Source organism: Camelus ferus, chromosome 7 (assembly GCF_009834535.1).
Source record: "Camelus ferus isolate YT-003-E chromosome 7, BCGSAC_Cfer_1.0, whole genome shotgun sequence".
Lineage (NCBI taxonomy): Eukaryota > Metazoa > Chordata > Mammalia > Artiodactyla > Camelidae > Camelus > Camelus ferus.
In genome coordinates, this window is record NC_045702.1 from 69,881,111 (window position 1) to 69,891,035 (window position 9,925).

Below are 9,925 nucleotides of genomic sequence, written 5' to 3' on the forward strand. Positions count from 1 at the left end.
AGACATAGAAAACAAACTTGTTACCAGGGGAAAAAGGTGGAGGTGGGTGGGGGAGGGATAAATTGGGAGTTTAGGATTAGCAGATACAAAATACTACATATAAAACAGATAGACATCAAGATCCTACTATATAGCACAGGGAACTATATTCAATACTTTGTAAAAGCCTATAATGAGAATATGAAAATGAATTATATATATGTATAACTGAATCACCATGTTGTACACCAGAAACTAACATAACATTGTAAACCGACTATACTTTAAACAAACAAACAAAAAATGTACATAGTGACCAAATGTGCCAGAGACGCCTGGTACAGCAATAACTTCTCCACGCATGACCGGAACACCGGGGAGGCTGGCCAGCCAGCCTGTTCCCGGGTGTGGCGCCCGGGGCCCTGGGCGTGGCATCCAGAATTTTCCCGCGACACCGTGGAGTTCAGCGAGCCCACGACCAAAGCCGGGAAGGCGGTGGCCGCACTGGACGGGGCCGTCCTGACCCCGGTGTCCCGGCGGAGAGCGTGCGGAAGCTGACCGCGCTGCGCATGCAGTGCCTCTGGGAGGCCGCCTACACCGGGAGGCTGGGAGTGGAGAAGGCTCGAGGTGATCGGAGGAGCAGACAGGTACCACTCTGTGCGCCGCCTGTGCTACTTCAGGAAGGCGTGGGGTCAGCCCGTGAGACTAGACAGCACAAAGAGAACTGCCCAGTGCTGGAAAGCCCGGGGAGGCCGCGGGATCCAGGACGCTGCTTGCCCCTCAGCAGATCCTGCAGTGCAGCCCGGCCAGCTGAGGCGCTGCATCCCCCACCTGGGACCAGCCACCTGCCCCCGGACCTGCTTTCCGCCTTGTGCAGTACCCTTTCCCTGGTCAGTGGTCCACACGCCACATTTCCCTCCGTGCCTTCCCAGCGGCCTTCTCGGTTCCCTTCCCAGCTGCTGAGCAGCTCACAGCCTACCCCAGGCCAGAGCCGGGCTGCTATGTAGCGCTGGGTTTGGCTCCCGCAGACGTCCCTCCCTCTCTCCCTCCTTCTGGGGTGAGGGCCGGCGCTGCTGGCTTCTTCTCTTCTGTGGCTTCACTGCTGAGTTTCTGTTTTTGCTGGATAGTCCGTGCACCAGGACCTCTGGCTCAGCACCAAACCTCATCTCAGGCAAAGACTTGGTCACTCTGCCTAGGATGTGCTCCTGGCCGCTCTGAGGACGGCTGGACATGTGCTCTCTTGCTTTCCTTTGGGGAAAGCCCTTCCTTCCCAGGTAATTGTTTTCTCCAGAATTATAGCTTCTTCCACACGAGTTAACACTTATCCTGTTGGGGCTCAGATCCCAGGGGCTTGTCTTTTAAGGGGGGAGGGGCTGCAATTTTTTCCCTTGTAGTGTGTGACATCAATAATTAGTATTAAAATTTACTGGTTGGTAGGAAAAAAAGATAAAAGCAGAAAAAAAATTCTTGTCTCACAAAGTAGTAAAAGCATGCCAAGAATATTGTCAGGCATCTTACATGGCACAACTTATTTATTTAGCAAATATTTATGAAGTACCTTCCTCAGGCAAATCTTTGTACTGCATGTTTTGAGGGTCCAAAGAAAAGTTAAACAACAACAACAACAACAACAAAATGATTTAATAGTTGGTTTGCAGCTCCTACAAGAGTCATTTTATTCTGGCAGCACATTGGAATCAGCTGGGAAGCTGTGCCGCCCCGAATGTGTGTGTTCCCCACCAAATTCATGTGTTGAAGCTTCACCTTCCAATGCGATGGTATTTGGAGTTGGGGCCTTTGGGAGGTAATTAGAGCTAGATGAGGTCATGAGGACCGGGCCCTCCTAATGGGCTGGCGTCCTTACGAAAAGAGACACCTGAGCACACGCTCCCCTGCCTGCCTTGCGCATGCTCCCGCGCATGCTCCCGCGCATGCTCCCGCGCATGCTCCCGCGCATGCTCCCGCGCATGCTCCCGCGCATGCTCCCGCGCATGCTCCCGCGCATGCTCCCGCGCTTGCCGTGCGCGCAGGCGAAGAGGCTCATGGGAGCACGAAGCAAGATGGCAGCGCCTCAGAAGCCGAGAGACACAACCTCCGAATGAAGCTTGAGATGCCAGCACGTTTATCTTGGACTTCCCAACCTCCAGAAAGGTAAGAAAGTAAATTTTGGGTTGTTTAAGCCACGTTGTCTATGGTATTTTGTTATGGTATCATGAAATGACTAATGTAGAAGCTGAAAGAAGTTTTACAAGCCAAACAACATAATTTCAGGCTCAATACCACTTCCAGATATTCTTATTTAATTGGTCTTGTTCTCAGGGCATTGGTATTTTTTAAAAGCTCTTCAGGTAGATTTACTCTGCAGCCAGTTGTGAGAAGTACTGTCCTGGGAAGGAGTCTTTGGTTTTTGTGTTTTGGTTTTTTCCGCGTATGTATTCCGGAGGGATAGAACACTCCCCAAAGAAGCGTCTTAGTTAACAGAGTTACTCTGGGTAAGTAGATGGGGCGGGGGGTCACAGCTTGCAAACTTTCTCAGACTAAGGCATCTTATTTCCTCTCTACTCCCATTTGGGAATCACTGTGTGAGATAAAGAGGTGTTAGGGCAGAAAGTAGAGATGTTTTCATGCGGGTTTTTTGAGACAGGTATTGTTACTTGGTGCTCAGGTGATTAAAAACTGGCTGAGTGTTTAATGAGAGGCAAACCTATCTTTTACACGGACTCCCTTTATTTCCCTTATGTTTCGTGATAGGAGAATTGAATCTTTGGGAGATGTGTGGGACAGTAATGTTGCAAACACGTAGAAGTTCTCAGAAAGAGCCCTTTCTTGGCATGTACATTGCTCTCCCTTTGGGGAACTCTTGCAAATTGTTGCAAAACTTTGCATGGAGAATGGGAGGTCCTAGGGTGCAGGTTGGAACTAAAACAGGAATTTGGGGTTATTTATGTGACTAGATATTTTTCTGTCATAGCATTGTAAAGTCTGGACGTACAGGTTTGGTCATTTATGTCTGTGTGAATTTAAGCTGTGCCATTAGTAACACCTGTCATTTGGAATTTGAAGTCTAAGTTCCCATTAAAGGAGTTTTAGTGTCATGGGTTAGTGGGAAAGGCAGTATTAGTCTCTTCCTCTATCCCATGCCAGTAATTTAAAATCATGCAAATAATTGGAAGAACAAAAGATGTGATTCTCCTCCATGTTCCAACAACTCTCAGCAGGACAGGAAAATGGTACCTTTCCTAAGGAGCATTATGTAGTCAATACAAGAAGTGATTTCAAAGCATTAATAGCCTCTAGAGGACACAGGGAGGCCAGGGCTGATGAAAGGGGGTAACAAAAAGCTGTCTAACAGAATGAGACGAATTTGCTATTATTCCAGCTTTTTCATCCCTTTTCATTCTAAGTATGCTCTCTTGTGTCTCAGAGAGGGAGAAAAGAAAATAGAAATGAAGGAATGAGTGAGAGTAGACAACTCAATTTCAGCATGGTGGAGAAGGTCTAATAGTGGTGAATTGGTAAACCAACTGATTCTTTGGTTAAAATGCAAAGCTTCCTCCATCTCTCTGAATCTTAAGTCAGATCCATATATACATTTGCATCAATCTCAGGAAAATGAACTGAGTCTCACATTCGGGTTAAAGCCACAATGAAACTAGGATATAAGTAGAACTGAAGAATGCAGAAATCACAAACATGAAATAAAATACAGATGTAAACGCTTGTAAAATTGCAGAAATTTGGGATAACATTTTTTTCTCAGGATATGGAGTGGAATTAAGACATCCTTATCTGGATTATATCGGGTGTTTCCAGAGGAGGACTCTAATGGGAACAATAAGTATGCCTTAAAAAAAAAAAATGAAATTCCACATTGGGGGGAAAAACTCATTGCTATTGAACAAAGTAAAATGAGCCCATTTTTTTCTGCGTAGACCCTGATCTCACTTTCAGTATTTCAGACACACATACTTGATGCAGTTCCCTGTGAAATTTTAGGAAATCAGTTATTTAGGAGACTATGAACCTGCTTAAATCCTTCAAATCATAGAAATAGTAAAATACGTCCCCGGAGTTATGAGATGAAGAACTGTCTCTCTCTATCCTTCCTCTCCCTTAGCAAGAATCAACAAAAAAGTCTTTGCAAGGTATCTTGGCAGCAGTGGTTCTCCAAGAGTGATGGTGGGGGTGGGGGAATGGGTTAGCTTTATCAGCACCACCTGAAAATGATTGGAAATGCTAATTACTTGCCCATCCAGAGGACGGAGGGAATCAGAAGCTCTAGGGGTAGGTGCAGGAGTCAGAGCTGAAACGAGCCTTGCAGGTGATTTGGATGCAGGCTCCAGTGTGAGAAACATTGTTTTAAAATAGCATCAGCTGTGGGAAGGTGCAGCCGTTGCCGTAGAAACAAAGTATTCAATGGACTCGTACAAAATAGGCACAATAATAATAAGCATGCATAACCTTTAATTTGTGACAAGCACTGGGCTTTATAAACATTGCTAAGGGACAGTGTAGCCCAGTAATTAAGAGCCTGGACTCTGGAGCCAGAGTTTTTAGGCTTGAATCCTCACTCTTCCTATTTAAGAGCTCTATGGCTGTCAACAGGTTCCTTAAATTCTGTCCCTTAATTTCTTCATCTGCAAAATATCTAACACAAATCATTGTTAGGGGAATTAATCCATTAATAAGTGTAAAGCATTTCAGTTTCTGGAACATAGAGCCCTAAAAGTATTGGCTGTTATTTTTACATTTATCAATATATAATGAATCATTTTATATTGTATTATTAAGACCCCTTAATCCAGTGGTAAGTTTTGTATTATCCCCTTTTTATGCAAGGGATCTTTTTATACACACTGCATCTTCAAGAGTTTAAATAAGTTGATGAATTAGTCAGGATACTTTCAATTACAAGTATGAGAGATCTAATCAATGCTATTTTTAAAGGGATTTTACTGATTCTTGCATAGCTGAAAATTCTAGAGATAGATCCAGGAAAAGTCTGTATACTTGGGGTTCAAATGACAGTATCAAGACATGTTCTTTCTGTATCATTTTCCCTGGCAGACAGCTGCATACCCTGACTCCACCTCCCCTCCTCTGCAAACTCCTCACTGAAAAGAGTGATCAAGTTCATTATTATATTGTGACCCACAAAATGGAAGCTCCCCCTAGGGCCTGGTCCACATCACAAGTCTAAACCTAAGTCAGCCTGCATTTGTGGGAAACGCTATGCAGGAATCCTAATTTAAACCAAACACAATCCTCCGACTCAACTTAGCTAGCTTACCTTGACTTAGAGTATAGGACCTACTAGTCTTATAAGGAAATCCCCAGACTCCTGGCCAGTCATGCCCTGTTTCCACGCTGCATCTTCTCACCCTGTTTATTACTTGCTTGTGCCCCAAATCCTTTAGGATCAGTATTCTACTGCTTGTGAGGCACTGCACTTCCCCAGTCCATGGATTGTTGTCCCCGGAATAAAGGACAGCAAGCTTGTAACTCAGTTGTTCTCGTTTACATAGTTGATGAGAGGCTCTCTCTTCCCCCATAGTTTTTACAAGCCCCAGGTTTACCTGTAAAAGTCTGATGGATGATGTACCTGTCTTTGAGACAAGTGCAGGTTTAGCCTGGGTCACATGGTCATCTTTCCCGCTGGGGTTGAGGGGTCAGACCACTGGATCCACATTCTCCTTCCTCAGAAGGAGAGGAGACCTCAAGGTTTTACAACAGAAAGAAGGGGAATCATGGTAGGAATGAAAACAACAGATGTTGACTTGCCTAGGGTCATACAGATATCCATTGGTAAAGCCATGCCTGAAACTAGATCTGTTTGACTTGAAAGACAGTGCTGTGAAGTGCTTTCAAATACCTGAAATTAAACACGTTTGCTTTTCACTATGTACTGATTGATGTCCTGGGTCCTAGAAATGTAAAGATGTGTAAGACATACTTGTGCCCTGAGGAACGTTAATTAATGGTGAAAATAAGTGTAAAGAGGAAATAGGACAATGCTGTGATTAAGGTGTTCAGAAGGATGTGCGAAGGGCTCATTAGCAGCAATTAGAAGTACTTCTTTTATGATCATTAATCACCAAACCACACTTCTGATCTCCAGGATCTCCACTCTGGCTTTGCCAAGGAGCACCAGGGGAGAGAGCATGTGAACACAACATTTATCTCCTGGAGGAAGGAGAAATTGTCCTCAGTTCTTAATCTGACTTAAACCAGGATGTTGCTGATCAATTTCAGGGAAGTTACTATACTATACAGACAAAAATAGCAAAAAAAAAAAAAAAAAAAAACCCAAAACTAAATAAATGTAAGAAATATTAAATATTCTACAATGACTTGTTAGAATACTCTCCAAAAGTAGTTACCTTCACTGTGATACTAACCCCTTATTTTTCTCCAGACTTTTTTTTTTAATGCATCAAGAAGAGCCTGAGTTGATTCACAAAGGAATAAAAACAAATTCTTTTTCCTTTGGCACTGAATGGTAAAATGGTTCATTTAATACAAAAATGACACATTGGGTGAAACCAGCTCCATCTGGATAAACCAGAGAGATGATGTCAAAGCTACACTGAGTTCCAATCAGAGCTCTGCATTTGACATTAAAAGCTGTGCTTGGCTTGCAAGACAGAATGACCAGATTCTAGTAGACAACACAGAATTTTTCATTCATTTCAAGTAAATTTTGTGAATTTATAATGAGAAATAAACACAGGATGAATAGTCCACAGCATTTCCTACTTAAATCTATGATTCCATGAGAATAATGCAGCGACGTTGCTACTTGTCTGATTGGGAAATTAAATGAAGATTCTGGTACAAAGACAGAGATGAAGACAATGTGGCATTTGATAAAACTTTAGTTATTTTTGAGACTATATGCTGTAAATTCTGAGGCTGTTTAGAATTGTTTAGCACTTGAGTGGTTTAAACGGTTCATAATGGACTTGTTCAGCTGCTGTTCTGGTCTGGCAAATTTTTTAGAAAGAGCAGTACTCTTCTCAATAGCATCCACCTATCAGTGGTCCATTTTACACAATCTGTCATGGACATCTGCTAAGGAAAATTTTTGACCAAAAAAAGCATTCAGAATTCAACTGACTGCAAAAAAGAATGCAAGAAATTTGAAAATCAATTCTGTATACTTTTATTTTTTTTTATTGAAGTATAGTCAGTTTACAGTGTGTCAATTTCTGGTGTACAGCATAATGCTTCAGTCATACATGAACATACATATATTCGTTTTCATACTTTTTCACCATAAGTTACTACAAGACACTGAATATAGTTCCTGTGCTATACAGTATTAACTTGTTTATCGGATTTTGTGAGAATATTCCTGTATTTCGAAGTGAGAGACACTCTGCCAGAGTTCAGTAGATGTTCTGTGCTATTCAGTGGGTTTGTAGATAGAATTCTTGGTGTATTTGTGGGAGAGGGTGAGCTGTGAGTCTACTCCGCCATTCACCCCCCCCATATACTTTTACTGTAAACAATCAAAAGTATACTTTCTATTCCGTATTGAACCGCCAAAGAGTAAGGTTGAGTGTTCCACAAAATTAGTTGATGTTTCCAAAGTTCTAACCTCCAGTTTGGCTATATTTAGAGTGAGGAAATGAAGACAAATGAGGTCACAAGGGTGGAGTCTGATCTGATAGGATTAGTGTCCTTCTAAAAAGAGTCAGACAACTCATACTCTATGGGCATGCTCAGAGAGAAGGCCATGTGAGGACAAAGCGTCTATCTGCCAACCAGAAAGAGAGCTCTGACCAGGAACGAAAGCCTGTCAGAACCTTGATCTTGGACTTTGCAGCCTTCAGGACCATGAGAAAATAAACTTCTGTTTTTAAACCCCCCAGCTGCTCATACTTTGCTATGGCAGCCCAAACTGACTAATCAGATTTGGGTACCAAGAAATAGGGTACTGCTATAACCTAAATGCCTAAAAATACAGAAGCAGCTTTGGGATTCAGTAATGAGTAAGAGGATAGAAGGGTTTTGAGGTGCATGGAAGAAGAAAGCCTAGATTGCTGTGAAAGGACTTGGAGAAGTTTGGACCTTAAGATGATTCTAGTGAGAGACAGAAGAGTAGAGTTGTAGAGGGAACTTTTACCTGAGAGCATATATATATCATTATGAACCCAGTGTTACTAGCAGTATGGACATTGCAGACTATTCTGGTGAGGTCATAGATGGAAATGAGCATTTTATTGGAATCTAGAAAAGGGATAATCAGTATAAAGTGGCAAAGAACTTGGCTGAGTTGTCTTAGCATTTTGTGGAAATTGGAACTTGCAAACAATGAAATTGGAAATTTGGCTGAGGAGATTTCTAATCAAAGTGTTGAAGGAGTAGCTTGGTTTCTCCTTCCAACTTATAGTAAAATGCAAAAGGAAAGGGATAAATTGAAGGAATTCTTTAACAAACAAACCAGAACTTGAAGATTTGGAAAATTCTCAGCGTACCCATATTACAAAAAAAAGTGAGAAAGCCTGTTGTAAAAAAAAACATCAAGGGTGTGGCAGAGCAAACACTTGATAAAGAGTCTAGAATAGGTGCAAAGCACTAATTTAATTAGCCATCTGAACAGAAGCCAAGGACAGAGATGGAATTATATCAGTAGAAACACTGCCAGTTGTAACTGAAGGGGACAGAGATAGTATGAAATAAAGGAAGGCTGTCTGACTGCGTTGAGTCTGCAGGGTGAGACCGTAGGGCTGTTCAGCTTTAAACATGCTTTATCTTTTAAGGAAAAGGAAGAATGTCCCCAAAGGTGATTCAGAGATCCTCAGGGCTGCCACTTGACCGCAGGTCCCTGGGCCCAGGCTGGTTCCTGCTTCATTTCCAAGACTAGGGCCAGATTGCCTTGGCCTAGTATTACCAGGGCAGAGCTACTCCATAGCTAAAGGGGAGATGTGGCCACCCCAGTGGTCTGAAGGGCAGTGCATCAAGCCAGAGGAATATTCTTGAGCCTATGGATCTAATGGAATTTCCCTTACTAGGTTTTCAACTTGCTTGGGGTCTGTCACCCCTTTTTTCTTCTAAGTCTTTGCCTTTGGAATGAGAAAGTTTATCCTATTCCTGTCCCACCATTATATCTTGGAAGCACATAACTTACCTGGTTTCACAGGTTCACAGCTGAAAGGGAATTGTGCCTCAGGTTAAATCATAGTTGGAGTCTCTCACCTCTGTCTCAGCCCTAAATGATACTTTGAAGACACTTTGGACCTGACACTTTAGAGTTGATGCTGGAATAGATTAAGATTTTTGAGGCTATTGGGATGGAACCGAATATATTTTGCTTGAAGGAAGAATGTCAATTTTGGGGTCAGGGGTGAAATGTTACGGATCAGATATTTATGTCCCTCCACAATCTGTGTGCTGAAGCCCTAACCTCCCATGTGGCTTAAAGAAATAATTAAGATTAAACAGAATAATAAGGCTGTGGCCCTGATCCCATAAGCTAGTGTCCTTACAGAAGACACCAGAGAGTTGACTCTTGCTTTCTTTCTGTGCATTCTTGGAGAAAAGGTCATGTAAAGTTCATTTACAAGCTAAGAGGAGGGCTCTCAACAGGAGCCAAGTCCTGCCAGAACCATAATCTTGGACTTCCTAGCCTCCAGAACTGTGAGAAAGTAAATTTGTTTTTAAACTATCCAGCCTGTGGTATGTTATGATATCAGCCCAAGCTGACAGAATGCAATATGTAAGGTCATATTCCTGTATATTGTTATTATATATGCCTGTCTATATGTTAATGGATATTACAGTTCTTATTAAATATCTTATTGAATTGATTTATTGAAAAATGATCATTATTTTCCCAAATATACTATTGTAGTAACCCTTATAATAGAAAGAAATGATATTTACCTAGAGTAAATTTTCCTCACTTTTTTAACTTAGGATTCTGCCGTCCCTCACTTTGTCA

General features: G+C 42.3%; 1 pseudogene; it reads left to right on the top strand.

Annotated features, from left to right (window-relative positions):
* The first annotated feature begins 282 nt into the window (after positions 1 to 282).
* Positions 283 to 793, top strand: LOC116664753 (annotated as a pseudogene).
* Positions 794 to 9,925: the final 9,132 nt, after the last annotated feature.